This window comes from Pseudophryne corroboree, chromosome 3 (genome assembly GCF_028390025.1).
Source record: "Pseudophryne corroboree isolate aPseCor3 chromosome 3, aPseCor3.hap2, whole genome shotgun sequence".
NCBI lineage: Eukaryota > Metazoa > Chordata > Amphibia > Anura > Myobatrachidae > Pseudophryne > Pseudophryne corroboree.
Window position 1 is genome coordinate 351,985,528 of NC_086446.1, and position 15,437 is coordinate 352,000,964.

Sequence of the window (15,437 nt, forward strand, 5' to 3'; positions counted from 1 at the left end):
ACATGTTAAGGGCAATGAAGGAGGTGTTACATATTTCTGATACTACAAGTACCACAAAAAAGGGTATTATGTGGGGTGTGAAAAAACTACCTGTAGTTTTTCCTGAATCAGATAAATTAAATGAAGTGTGTGATGATGCGTGGGTTTCCCCCGATAGAAAATTATTGGCGGTATACCCTTTCCCGCCAGAAGTTAGGGCGCGTTGGGAAACACCCCTTAGGGTGGATAAGACGCTCACACGCTTATCAAGTGGCGTTACCGTCTCCAGATACGGCCGCCCTCAAGGAGCCAACTGATAGGAGGCTGGAAAATATCCTAAAAAGTATATACACACATACTGGTGTTATACTGCGACCAGCGATCGCCTCAGCCTGGATGTGCAGCGCTGGGGTGGCTTGGTCGGATTCCCTGACTGAAAATATTGATACCCTTGACAGGGACAGTATTTTATTGACTATAGAGCATTTAAAGGATGCATTTCTATATATGCGAGATGCACAGAGGGATATTTGCACTCTGGCATCAAGAGTAAGTGCGATGTCCATATCTGCCAGAAGATGTTTATGGACACGACAGTGGTCAGGTGATGCAGATTCCAAACGGCACATGGAAGTATTGCCGTATAAAGGGGAGGAGTTATTTGGGGTCGGTCCATCGGACCTGGTGGCCACGGCAACAGCTGGAAAATCCACCTTTTTTACCCCAAGTCACATCTCAGCAGAAAAAGACACCGTCTTTTCAGCCTCAGTCCTTTCGTGCCCATAAGGGCAAGCGGGCAAAAGGCCAGTCATATCTGCCCAGGGATAGAGGAAAGGGAAGAAGACTGCAGCAGGCAGCCCATTCCCAGGAACAGAAGTCCTCCACCGCTTCTGCCAAGTCCTCAGCATGACGCTGGGGCCGTACAAGCGGACTCAGGTGCGGTGGGGGGTCGTCTCAAGAGTTTCAGCACGCAGTGGCCTCACTCGCAAGTGGACCCCTGGATCCTACAAGTAGTATCCCAGGGGTACAGATTGGAAATTCGAGACGTCTCCCCCTCGCAGGTTCCTGAAGTCTGCTTTACCAACGTCTCCCTCCGACAGGGAGGCAGTATTGGAAACAATTCACAAGCTGTATTCCCAGCAGGTGATAATCAAAGTACCCCTCCTACAACAAGGAAAGGGGTATTATTCCACACTATATTGTGGTACTGAAGCCAGACGGCTCGGTGAGACCTATTCTAAATCTGAAATATTTGAACACTTACATACAAAGGTTCAAATCAAGATGGAGTCACTCAGAGCAGTGATAGCGAACCAGGAAGAAGGGGACTATATGGTGTCCCTGGACATCAGGGATGCTTACCTCCATGTCCCAATTTGCCCTTCTCACCAAGGGTACCTCAGGTTCGTGGTACAGAACTGTCACTATCAGTTTCAGACGCTGCCGTTTGGATTGTCCACGGCACCCCGGGTCTTTACCAAGGTAATGGCCGAAATGATGATTCTTCTTCAAAGAAAATGGAGGTCCAGAGAACAGTTGGAGGTCGGAGTAGCACTATCTCAAGTAGTTCTACGACAGCACGGGTGGATTCTAAATATTCCAAAATCGCAGCTGTTTCCGATGACACGTCTGCTGTTCCTAGGGATGATTCTGGACACAGTCCAGAAAGGGTGTTTCTCCCGGAGAAGAAAGCCAGGGAGTTATCCGAGCTAGTCAGGAACCTCCTAAAACCAGGAAAAGTGTCAGTGCATCATTGCACAAGGGTCCTGGGAAAAATGGTGGTTTCTTACGAAGCGATTCCATTCGGCAGATTTCACGCACGAACTTTTCAGTGGGATCTGCTGGAAAAATGGTCCGGATCGCATCTTCAGATGCATCAGCGGATAACCCTGTCTCCAAGGACAAGGGTGTTTCTTCTGCGGTGGCTGCAGAGTGCTCATCTACTAAAGGGCCGCAGATTCGGCATTCAGGACTGGGTCCTGGTAACCACGGATGCCAGCCTGAGAGGCTGGGGAGCAGTCACACAGGGAAAAAATTTCCAGGGAGTGTGATCAAGTCTGGAGACTTCTCTCCACATAAATATACTGGAGCTAAGGACAATTTACAATGCTCTAAGCTTAGCAAGACCTCTGCTTCAAGGTCAGCCGGTATTGATCCAGTGGGACAACATCACGGCAGTCGCCCACGTAAACAGACAGGGCGGCACAAGAAGCAGGAGGGCAATGGCAGAAACTGCAAGGATTCTTCGCTGGGCGGAAAATCATGTGATAGCACTGTCAGCAGTGTTCATTCCGGGAGTGGACAACTGGGAAGCAGACTTCCTCAGCAGGCACGACCTCCACCCGGGAGAGTGGGGACTTCATCGGGAAGTCTTCCACATGATTGTGAACCGTTGGGAAAGACCAAAGGTGGACATGATGGCGTCCCGCCTGAACAAAAAACTGGACAGGTATTGCGCCAGGTCAAGAGACCCTCAGGCAATAGCTGTGGACGCTCTGGTAACACCGTGGGTGTACCAGTCGGTGTATGTGTTCCCTCCTCTGCTTCTCATACCCAAGGTACTGAGAATTATAAGACGTAGAGGAGTAAGAACTATACTCGTGGCTCCGGATTGGCCAAGAAGGACTTGGTACCCGGAACTTCAAGAAATGCTCACAGAGGACTCATGGCCTCTGCCGCTAAGAAGGGACTTGCTTCAGCAAGTACCATGTCTGTTCCAAGACTTACCGCGGCTGCGTTTGACGGCATGGCGGTGGAACGCCGGATCCTAAGGGAAAAAGGCATTCCGGAAGAGGTCATTCCTACCCTGGTCAAAGCCAGGAAGGAGGTGACCGCACAACATTATCACCACATGTGGCGAAAATATGTTGCGTGGTGTGAGGCCAGGAAGGCCCCACGAAGAGATTTCAACTCGGTCGATTCCTGCATTTCCTGCAAACAGGAGTGTCTATGGGCCTCAAATTGGGGTCCATTAAGGTTCAAATTTCGGCCCTGTCAATTTTCTTCCAGAAAGAATTGGCTTCAGTTCCTGAAGTCCAGAAGTTTGTCAAGGGAGTACTGCATATACAACCCCCTTTTGTGCCTCCAGTGGCACTGTGGGATCTCAACGTAGTTCTGGGATTCCTCAAATCACATTGGTTTAAACCGCTCAAATCTGTGGATTTGAAATATCTCACATGAAAAGTGACCATGCTGTTGGCCCTGGCCTCGGCCAGGCGAGTGTCAGAATTGGCGGCTTTGTCTCACAAAGCCCATATCTGATTGTCCATTCGGACAGGGCAGAGCTGCGGACTCGTCCCCAGTTTCTCCCTAAGGTGGTGTCAGCGTTTCACCTGCACCAGCTTATTGTGGTACCTGCGGCTACTAGGGACTTGGAGGACTCCAAGTTGCTAGATGTTGTCAGGGCCCTGAAAATATAGGTTTCCAGGACGGCTGGAGTCAGGAAAACTGACTTGCTGTTATCCTGTAGGCACCCAAAAAACTGGGTGCTCTTGCTTCTAAGCAGACGATTGCTAGTTGGATGTGTAGTACAATTCAGCTTGCACATTCTGTGGCAGGCCTGCCACAGCCAAAATATGTAAATGCCCATTCCACAAGGAAGGTGGGCTCATCTTGGGCGGCTGCCCGAGGGGTCTCGGCTTTACAACTTTGCCGAGCTGCTACTTGGTCAGGGGCACACCCTGGCTGAGGAGGACCTGGAGTTCTCTCATTCGGTGCTGCAGAGTCATCCGCACTCTCCCGCCCGTTTGGGAGCTTTGGTATAATCCCCATGGTCCTTACGGAGTCCCCAGCATCCACTTAGGACGTCAGAGAAAATAAGAATTTACTTACCGATAATTCTATTTCTCGTAGTCCGTAGTGGATGCTGGGCGCCCATCCCAAGTGCGGATTGTCTGCAATACTTGTACATAGTTATTGTTACAAAAATCGGGTTATTATTGTTGTGAGCCATCTTTTCAGAGGCTCCGCTGTTATCATGCTGTTAACTGGGTTCAGATCACAGGTTGTACAGTGTGATTGGTGTGGCTGGTATGAGTCTTACCCGGGATTCAAAATCCTTCCTTATTGTGTACGCTCGTCCGGGCACAGTATCCTAACTGAGGCTTGGAGGAGGGTCATAGGGGGAGGAGCCAGTGCACACCACCTGATCCTAAAGCTTTTACTTTTGTGCCCTGTCTCCTGCGGAGCCGCTATTCCCCATGGTCCTTACGGAGTCCCCAGCATCCACTACGGACTACGAGAAATAGAATTATCGGTAAGTAAATTCTTATTTTCAGGGCCCTGACTACGTCCAGTAACTTGGAATCCTCCAAGTTCCCAGCAGCCGCAGGCACCACAATAGGCTGGTTCAAGTGAAACGCTGATACCACCTTCGGGAGAAACTGAGGACGAGTCCTCAATACTGCCCCATCCATATGGAAAATCAGATAAGGGCTTTTATAGGACAAAGCCGCCAATTCTGACACACGCCTGGCCGAAGCCAGGGCCAACAGCATGACCACTTTCCACGTGAGATATTTCACATCCACAGTCTTAAGTGGTTCAAACCAATGTGATTTCAGGAACTCCAAAACCACATTGAGATCCCAAGGTGCCACTGGGGGCACAAAAGGAGGCTGAATATGCAGAACTCCCTTGACAAAAGTCTGAACTTCAGGCAGGGAAGCCAGTTCTTTCTGGAAGAAAATCGACAGGGCCGAAATCTGGACCTTAATGGACCCCAATTTGAGGCCCAACGTCACCCCTGCTTGTAGGAAATGCAGGAATCGCCCCAGTTGAAATTCCTCCGTTGGGGCCTTCCTGGCCTCACACCAAGCAACATATTTTCGCCAATGCAGTGATAATGTTTTGCGGTGACATACTTCCTTGCTTTGATCAGGGTAGGGATGACTTCCTCCGGAATGCCCTTTTCCTTCAGGATCCGGTGTTCAACCGCCATGCCGTCAAACGCAGCCGCGGTAAGTCTTGGAACAGACAGGGCCCCTGCTGCAGCAGGTCCTGTCTGAGCGGCAGAGGCCAAGGGTCCTCTGAAAGCATCTCTTGAAGTTCCGGGTACCAAGCTCTTCTTGGCCAATCCGGAACCACGAGTATAGTTTTCACTCCTCGCCTTCGTATTACCTTGGAAATGAGAGGCAGAGGAGGAAACACATAAACCGACTGGTACACCCACGGTGTTACTAGAGCGTCCACAGCGATCGCCTGAGGGTCCCTTGACCTGGCGCAATTCCACCTGTGGTCTTTCCCACCGGTTTACCAGTATTTGGAAGACTTCTGGATGAAGTCCCCATTCTCCCGGGTGGAGGTCGTGCCTGCTGAGGAAGTCTGCTTCCCAGTTGTCCACTCCCGGAATGAACACTGCTGTCAGTGCCAACACATGATTTTCCGCCCATCGGAGAATCCTTGTGGCTTCTGCCATTGCCCTCCTGCTTCTTGTGCCGCCCTGTCTGTTTACATGGGCGACCGCCGTGATGTTGTCTGATTGGATCAGTACCGGCTGGTTCTGAAGCAGGGGCCTTGCGTGGCTTAGGGCATTGTAAATGGCCCTTAGCTCCAGAATATTTATGTGAAGCGAAATCTCCTGATTTGACCACAGTCCTTGGAAATTTCTTCCCTGTGTGACTGCCCCCCAGCCCCGAAGGCTGGCATCCGTGGTCACCAGGACCCAGTCCTGTATTCCGAATCTGCGGCCCTCTAGTAGATGAGCCCTCTGCAGCCACCACAGCAGCGACACCCTGGTCCTTGCCGACAGGGTTATCCGCTGTTGCATCTGGAGATGGGACCCGGACCATTTGTCCAACAGGTCCCACTGGAAAGTCCTTGCGTGGAACCTTCCGAATGGAATTGCTTCGTACGAAGCTACCATTTTTCCCAGGACTCGTGTGCATTGATGTACCGACACCTGTCCCGGTTTTAGGAGGTCTCTGACTAGAGATGACAACTCCTCGGCTTTTTCCACTGGAAGAAACACTTTTCTCTAACGTCCTAGTGGATGCTGGGGACTCCGTCAGGACCATGGGGATTAGCGGCTCCGCAGGAGACAGGGCACAAAAATAAAGCTTTAGGATCAGGTGGTGTGCACTGGCTCCTCCCCCTATGACCCTCCTCCAAGCCACAGTTAGGTTTTTGTGCCCGTCCGAGCAGGGTGCAATCTAGGTGGCTCTCCTAAAGAGCTGCTTAGAAAAAGTTTTTAGGTTTTTTATTTTCAGTGAGTCCTGCTGGCAACAGGCTCACTGCAACGAGGGACTTAGGGGAGAAGAAGTGAACTCACCTGCGTGCAGGATGGATTGGCTTCTTAGGCTACTGGACACCATTAGCTCCAGAGGGATCGAACACAGGCCCAGCCATGGAGTCCGGTCCCGGAGCCGCGCCGCCGACCCCCTTACAGATGCCGAAAATCGAAGAGGTCCAGAAACCGGCGGCAGAAGACTTTTCAGTCTTCATGAGGTAGCACACAGCACTGCAGCTGTGCGCCATTGTTGTCACACACTTCACACCAGCGGTCACGGAGGGTGCAGGGGGCGCCCTGGGCAGCAATGAGAATACCTTGTTCTGGCTAAAAAATACATCACATATAGCCCTTGGGGCTATATGGATGTATTTAACCCCTGCCAGGTCTCACAAACTCCGGAGAAGAGCCCGCCGAAATAGGGGGCGGGGCCTATCTCCTCAGCACACAGCGCCATTTTCCTGCTCAGCTCCGCTGCGAGGAAGGCTCCCAGGACTCTCCCCTGCACTGCACTACAGAAACAGGGTAAAAAAGAGAGGGGGGGGCACTTTTTTTGGCGTTTATGATATATATTAAGCTGCTATAAGGGAGACAACACTTATATAGGGTTGTTCCTATATATTTATAGCGCTTGGGTGTGTGCTGGCAAACTCTCCCTCTGTCTCCCCAAAGGGCTAGTGGGGTCCTGTCTTCGATAAGAGCATTCCCTGTGTGTCTGCTGTGTGTCGGTACGTGTGTGTCGACATGTATGAGGACGATGTTGGTGTGGAGGCGGAGCAATTGCCGGTAATGGTGATGTCACCCCCTAGGGAGTCGACACCGGAATGGATGGCTTTATTTATGGAATTACGTGATAATGTCAGCACATTACAAAAATCAGTTGACGACATGAGACGGCCGGAAAACCAGTTAGTACCTGTACAGGCGTCTCAGACACCGTCAGGGGCTGTAAAACGCCCTTTACCTCAGTCGGTCGACACAGACCCAGACACGGACACCGAATCTAGTGTCGACGGTGAAGAAACAAACGTATTTTCCAGTAGGGCCACACGTTATATGATCACGGCAATGAAGGAGGCTTTACATATCTCTGATACTGCATGTACCACAAAAAGGGGTATTATGTGGGCTCTGAAAAAACTACCTGTAGTTTTTCCTGAATCAGACGAATTGAATGAAGTGTGTGATGAAGCGTGGGTTAACCCCGATAGAAAACTGCTAATTTCAAAGAAGTTATTGGCATTATATCCTTTCCCGCCAGAGGTTAGGGCGCGCTGGGAAACACCCCCTAGGGTGGATAAGGCGCTCACACGCTTATCAAAACAAGTGGCGTTACCGTCTCCTGAAACGGCCGCCCTCAAGGATCCAGCAGATAGGAGGCTGGAAACTACCCTGAAAAGTATATACACTCATACTGGTGTTATACTGCGACCAGCCATCGCCTCTGCATGGATGTGCAGTGCTGGGGTGGTTTGGTCGGATTCCCTGACTGAAAATATTGATACCCTGGATAGGGACAGTATTTTACTGACTATAGAGCATTTAAAGGATGCATTTCTATATATGCGAGATGCACAGAGGGATATTTGCACTCTGGCATCGAGAGTAAGTGCGATGTCCATATCTGCCAGAAGAAGTTTATGGACGCGATAATGGTCAGGTGATGCGGATTCCAAACGGCATATGGAAGTATTGCCGTAAAAGGGGGAGGAATTATTTGGGGTCGGTCTATCGGATTTGGTGGCCACGGCAACAGCCGGGAAATCCACCTTTTTACCTCAGGTCCCCTCCCAACAGAAAAAGACACCGTCTTTTCAGCCGCAGTCCTTTCGTTCCTATAGGAACAAGCGGGCGAAAGGACAGTCATATTTGCCCCGAGGCAAAGGAAAGGGTAAGAGAGTGCACCAAGCAGCTTCTTCCCAGGAGCAGAAGCCCCCCCCCCGGCTTCTGCAAAGCCCTCAGCATGACGTTGGGGCTTTACAAGCGGACTCAGGGGCGGTGGGGGGTCGACTCAAGAATTTCAGCGCACAGTGGGCTCACTCACAGGTGGACCCCTGGATCCTGCAGATAATATCTCAGGGTTACAGGTTGGAATTCGAGAAGTCTCCCCCTCGCCGGTTCCTAAAGTCTGCTCTGCCAACGTCTCCCTCAGACAGGGCGACGGTATTGGAAGCCATTCACAAGCTGTATTCTCAGCAGGTGATAGTCAAGGTACCTCTCCTACAACAGGGAAAGGGGTATTATTCCACACTATTTGTGGTACCGAAGCCGGACGGCTCGGTAAGACCTATTCTAAATCTGAAATCTTTGAACCTGTACATACAAAAATTCAAGTTCAAGATGGAGTCACTCAGAGCAGTGATAGCGAATCTGGAAGAAGGGGACTTTATGGTGTCCCTGGACATCAAGGATGCTTACCTGCATGTCCCAATTTGCCCTTCACATCAAGGGTACCTCAGGTTCGTGGTGCAAAACTGTCATTATCAGTTTAAGACGCTGCCGTTTGGATTGTCCACGGCACCTCGGGTCTTTACCAAGGTAATGGCCGAAATTATGTTTCTTCTACGAAGAAAAGGCGTATTAATTATCCCTTACTTGGACGATCTCCTGATAAGGGCAAGGTCCAGGGAACAGCTGGGGGACGTAGTAGCACTAACCCAAATAGTGCTGCAACAGCACGGGTGGATTCTGAATTTTCCAAAATCTCAATTGACCCCGACGACACGTCTGCTGTTCCTGGGAATGATTCTGGACACGGTTCAGAAAAAGGTGTTTCTTCCGGAGGAGAAAGCCAAGGAGTTATCCGAACTTGTCAGGAACCTCCTAAAACCAGGGAAAGTGTCTGTGCATCAATGCACAAGAGTCCTGGGAAAGATGGTGGCTTCTTACGAAGCGATTCCATTCGGCAGATTCCACGCACGAACTTTTCAGTGGGATCTGCTGGACAAATGGTCCGGATCGCATCTGCAGATGCATCAGCGGATAACCTTGTCGCCACGGACAAGGGTGTCTCTTCTGTGGTGGTTGCAGAGTGCTCATCTGTTAGAGGGCCGCAGATTCGGCATACAGGACTGGGTCCTGGTGACCACGGATGCCAGTCTGAGAGGCTGGGGAGCGGTCACACAGGGAAGAAACTTCCAGGGAGTATGGTCAAACCTGGAGATGTCTCTTCACATAAATATACTGGAGCTAAGAGCGATTTACAATGCTCTAAGCCTGGCAAAACCCCTGCTTCAGGGTCAGCCGGTGTTGATCCAGTCGGACAACATCACGGCAGTCGCCCACGTAAACAGACAGGGCGGCACAAGAAGCAGGAGAGCAATGGCAGAAGCTGCAAGGATTCTTCGCTGGGTGGAAGATCATGTGATAGCACTGTCAGCAGTGTTCATTCCGGGAGTGGACAACTGGGAAGCAGACTTCCTCAGCAGACACGATCTACACCCGGGAGAGTGGGGACTTCATCCAGAAGTCTTCCACATGATTGTGAACCGTTGGGAAAAACCAAAGGTGGACATGATGGCGTCTCGCCTCAACAAAAAACTGGACAGGTATTGCGCCAGGTCAAGAGACCCTCAGGCAATAGCTGTGGACGCTCTGGTTACGCCGTGGGTGTTCCAGTCAGTGTATGTGTTTCCTCCTCTGCCTCTCATACCAAAAGTACTGAGAATTATACGGCAAAGGGGAGTAAGAACGATACTCGTGGCTCCGGATTGGCCAAGAAGAACTTGGTGCCCGGAACTTCAGGAGATGCTCACGGAAGATCTGTGGCCTCTACCTCTAAGACGGGACCTGCTTCAGCAGGGACCGTGTCTATTCCAAGACTTACCGCGGCTGCGTTTGACGGCATGGCGGTTGAACGCCGAATTCTAAGGGAAAAAGGCATTCCGGAAGAGGTCATTCCTACACTGGTAAAAGCCAGGAAGGAGGTGACTGCACAACATTATCACCGCATTTGGAGAAAATATGTTGCGTGGTGTGAGGCCAGGAAGGCCCCCACGGAGGAATTTCAATTGGGTCGATTCCTACATTTCCTGCAAACAGGATTGTCTATGGGCCTCAAGTTGGGGTCCATTAAGGTTCAAATTTCGGCCCTGTCGATTTTCTTCCAGAAAGAATTGGCTTCAGTTCCTGAAGTCCAGACTTTTGTAAAAGGAGTACTACATATACAGCCCCCGGTTGTGCCCCCAGTGGCTCCGTGGGACCTTAATGTAGTTTTGGATTTTCTCAAATCCCATTGGTTTGAGCCACTCAAATCGGCGGATTTGAAATATCTTACATGGAAAGTAACCATGCTACTGGCCCTGGCTTCAGCCAGGAGAGTGTCAGAATTGGCGGCTTTATCGTATAAAAGCCCATATCTGATTTTCCATTCGGACAGGGCAGAACTGCGGACGCGTCCTCATTTTCTGCCTAAGGTGGTGTCAGCGTTTCACCTGAACCAGCCTATTGTGGTGCCTGCGGCTACTAGCGATTTGGAGGATTCCAAGTTGCTGGACGTTGTCAGGGCATTGAAAATATATATTTCAAGGACGGCTGGAGTCAGAAAATCTGACTCGCTGTTTATACTGTATGCACCCAACAAGCTGGGTGCTCCTGCTTCTAAGCAGACGATTGCTCGTTGGAATTGTAGCACAATTCAACTTGCACATTCTGTGGCAGGCCTGCCACAGCCTAAATCTGTCAAGGCCCATTCCACAAGGAAGGTGGGCTCATCCTGGGCGGCTACCCGAGGGGTCTCGGCATTACAACTCTGCCGAGCAGCTACGTGGTCGGGGGAGAACACGTTTGTAAAATTCTACAAATTTGATACCCTGGCTAAAGAGGACCTGGAGTTCTCTCATTCGGTGCTGCAGAGTCATCCGCACTCTCCCGCCCGTTTGGGAGCTTTGGTATAATCCCCATGGTCCTGACGGAGTCCCCAGCATCCACTAGGACGTTAGAGAAAATAAGATTTTACTTACCGATAAATCTATTTCTCGTAGTCCGTAGTGGATGCTGGGCGCCCATCCCAAGTGCGGATTGTCTGCAATACTTGTACATAGTTATTGTTACAAAGAAATCGGGTTGTTATTGTTGTGAGCCGTCTGTTCAGAGGCTCCTACGTTGTCATACTGTTAACTGGGTTCAGATCACAAGTTGTACGGTGTGATTGGTGTGGCTGGTATGAGTCTTACCCGGGATTCAAAATCCTTCCTTATTGTGTACGCTCGTCCGGGCACAGTATCCTAACTGAGGCTTGGAGGAGGGTCATAGGGGGAGGAGCCAGTGCACACCACCTGATCCTAAAGCTTTATTTTTGTGCCCTGTCTCCTGCGGAGCTGCTAATCCCCATGGTCCTGACGGAGTCCCCAGCATCCACTACGGACTACGAGAAATAGATTTATCGGTAAGTAAAATCTTATTTTTTCTGGTCTGTGTCCAGAATCATTCCCAGGAACAGAAGACGTGTCGTCGGGACCAGCTGTGACTTTGGAATATTGAGAATCCAGCCGTGCTGTTGTAGCACTTCCCGAGAAAGTGCTACCCCCACTACCAACTGTTCCTTGGACCTCGCCTTTATTAGGAGATCGTCCAAGTACGGGATAATTAAAACTCCCTTCTTGCGAAGGAGTATCATCATTTCGGCCATTACCTTGGTAAAGACCCTCGGTGCCGTGGATAACCCAAACGGCAGCGTCTGGAACTGATAGTGACAGTCCTGTACCACAAATCTGAGGTACTCCTGGTGAGGGGGGTAAATGGGGACATGTAGGTACGCATCCTTGATGTCCAGGGAGACCATGTAATCCCCCTCGTCCAGGCTCGCAATAACCGCCCTGAGCGATTCCATCTTGAACTTGAACCTTTTGATATAAGTGTTCAAGGATTTTAAATTTAAGATGGGCCTCACCGAACCGTCCGGTTTCGGTACCACAACCATTGTGGAATAGTAACCCTTTCCTTGCTGAAGGAGGGGTACCTTGACAATCACTTGCTGTGAATACAGTTTCTGGATAGCCACCAACACTGCCTCCCTGACAGAGGGAGTTGCTGGTAAGGCAGATTTTAGAAAACGGCGGGGGGGGGGGGGGGGGGAACGTCTCGAATTCCAGCCTGTACCCCTGAGATACTACTTGAAGGATCCAGGGATCCACCTGTGAGAGAGCCCACTGTGTGCTGAAATTTCTGAGACGGGCCCCCACCGTACCCGGGTCCGCCTGTGAAGCCCCAGCGTCATGCTGTGGACTTACCGGACGCGGGGGAGGACTTTTGCTCTTGGGAACTGGCTGTATGCTGCAGCTTTTTCCCTCTACCTTTGCCTCTCGGCAGAAAGGATGCGCCTCGAGCCCTCTTGTGTTTATGGGGCCGAAAGGACTGTACTTGATAATACGGTGCTTTCTTTTGCTGTGGGGTAGCCTGTGGCAAAATGTCGATTTCCCAGCCGTAGTTGTGGAAACGAGGTCTGAAAGACCATCCCCAACAGTTCCACCCCTCAGCAAAATATTGTCCCTATCCAGGGTATCAATATTATCCGACAGGGAATCTGACCACGCAGCAGCAGCACTGCACATCCATGCTGATGCAATCGCTGGTCGCAATATAATGCCCGTGTGTGTATATATAGCTTTTAGGGTAGCTTCCTGCCTTCTATCAGCAGGATCCTTTAGGGCGGCCGTATCCGGAGACGGTAGTGCCACCTGTTTTGATAAACGTGTAAGCGCTTTATCTACCCTAGGGGATGTTTCCCAACGTGACCTATCCTCTGGCGGGAAAGGGTACGCTGCCAATAACCGTTTAGAAATTATCAATTTCTTATCGGGGGAAGTCCAGGCTTCCTCACACACCTCATTTAATTCCTCAGATGCAGGAAAAACTACTGGTAGTTTTTTCTCACCGAACATAATACCCTTTTTTGTGGTACCTGGGGTACTATCAGAAATGTGTAATACATTTTTCATTGCCTCAATCATGTAACGGGTGGACCTATTGGAGGGTACACTAGTCTCATCGTCGTCGACACTGGAGTCGGTATCAGTGTCGACATCTGTGTCTGCCATCTGAGGTAGCGGGCGTTTTAAAGCCCCTGATGACATTTGAGACGCTGGAACAGTCACAAGCTGAATAGCCGGCTGTCCTATGTCGTCAAACCTTTTATGTAAGGAGCTGACACTGTCACGTAATTCCTTCCATAAGTCCATCCACACAGGTGTCGACCCCTCAGGGGGTGACAACACATTTACAGGCATTTGCTCTGCCTCCACATCATTTTCCTCATCATACATGTCGACACAGCGGTACCAACACACAGCACACACACAGGGAATGCTCTGACAGAGGACAGGACCCCACAAAGCCCTTTGGGGAGACAGAGGGAGAGTATGCCAGCACACACCAGAGCGCTATATACCACAGGGATATCACCTATAAAGAGTGTTTTCCCCATATAGCTGCATATATATATTATACTGCGCCTAAATTTGTGCCCCCCCTCTCTTTTTTACCCTTTCTGTAGTGCAGGACTGCAGGGGAGAGCCAGGGAGCGATCCTTCCAGCGAAGCTGTGAGGGAAAATGGCGCCAGTGTGCTGAGGGAGATGGCTCCGCCCCTTTTTCGGCGGGCTTTCTCCCGCTATTTTAATATTTCTGGCAGGGGTTAATATACACCTATATAGCCTCTGGGGCTATATATGGTGTCAGTTTGCCAGCCAAGGTGTTATTTATTGCTGCTCAGGGCGCCCCCCCCCCCCAGCGCCCTGCACCCATCAGTGACCGAAGTGTGTGGTGTGCATGAGGAGCAATGGCGCACAGCTGCAGTGCTGTGCGCTACCTTGGAGAAGACAGAAGTCTTCAGCCGCCGATTTTCCGGACCTTCTTGCTTCTGGCTCTGTAAGGGGGACGGCGGCGCGGCTCCGGGAACGGACGACGAGGTCGGGTCCTGTGTGCGATCCCTCTGGAGCTAATGGTGTCCAGTAGCCTAAGAAGCCCAAGCTACCACCACTTAGGTAGGTTCGCTTCTTCTCCCCTTAGTCCCTCGGTGCAGTGAGCCTGTTGCCAGCAGGTCTCACTGTAAAATAAAAAACCTAAATTATACTTTCTTTCTTTCTAGGAGCTCAGGAGAGCCCCTAGTGTGCATCCAGCTCAGCCGGGCACAGAAATCTAACTGAGGCTTGGAGGAGGGTCATAGGGGGAGGAGCCAGTGCACACCAGATAGTCCTAAATCTTTCTTTAGATGTGCCCAGTCTCCTGCGGAGCCGTCTATTCCCCATGGTCCTTACGGAGTTCCCAGCATCCACTAGGACGTCAGAGAAAGAAAGATTAGGTACTATCTGGTGTGCACTGGCTCCTCCCTCTATGCCCCTCCTCCAGACCTCAGTTAGAATCTGTGCCCGGCCAGAGCTGGGTGCTCCTAGTGGGCTCTCCTGAGCTTGCTAGAAAGAAAGTATTTGTTAGGTTTTTTATTTTCAGTGAGATCTGCTGGCAACAGACTCACTGCTTCGTGGGACTGAGGGGAGAGAAGCAAACCTACCTGCTTGCAGCTAGCTTGTGCTTCTTAGGCTACTGGACACCATTAGCTCCAGAGGGTCGTCCGTTCCCGGAGCCGCGCCGCCGTCCCCCTTGCAGAGCCAGAAGACAGAAGAAGGAGATAAAATCGGCGGCAGAAGACTCCGGTCTTCATTAAGTTAGCGCACAGCACTGCAGCTGTGCGCCATTGCCTCCACTGCACACCACACACTCCGGTCACTGTAGGGTGCAGGGCGCTGGGGGGGGGACGCCCTGGGCAGCAATAAGATTACCTTTTGGCACATTATGCACATAATACAGTCTGGAAAACTGTATATGTGCAAAAAACCCCGCCATTAAGATATACAAAACGCGGGAGAAGCCCGCCGCTGAGGGGGCGGGGCCTTCTTCCTCAGCACACCAGCGCCATTTTCTCTTCACAGCTCCGCTGGAAGGACGCTCCCCAGGCTCTCCCCTGCAATATCCTGTACAAGTAGGGTAAAAAAGAGAGGGGGGGGGGCACATAAATTTAGGCGCAAATAAGATATAAGCAGCTATTGGGAAAAATCACTCTGTATAGTGTAAATCCCTCTGTTATATAGCGCTGTGGTGTGTGCTGGCATACTCTCTCTCTGTCTCCCCAAAGGACTTTGTGGGGTCCTGTCCTCAGTCAGAACATTCCCTGTGTGTGTGCGGTGTGTCGGTACGGCTGTGTCGACATGTTTGATGAGGAGGGTTACGTGGAGGCGGAGC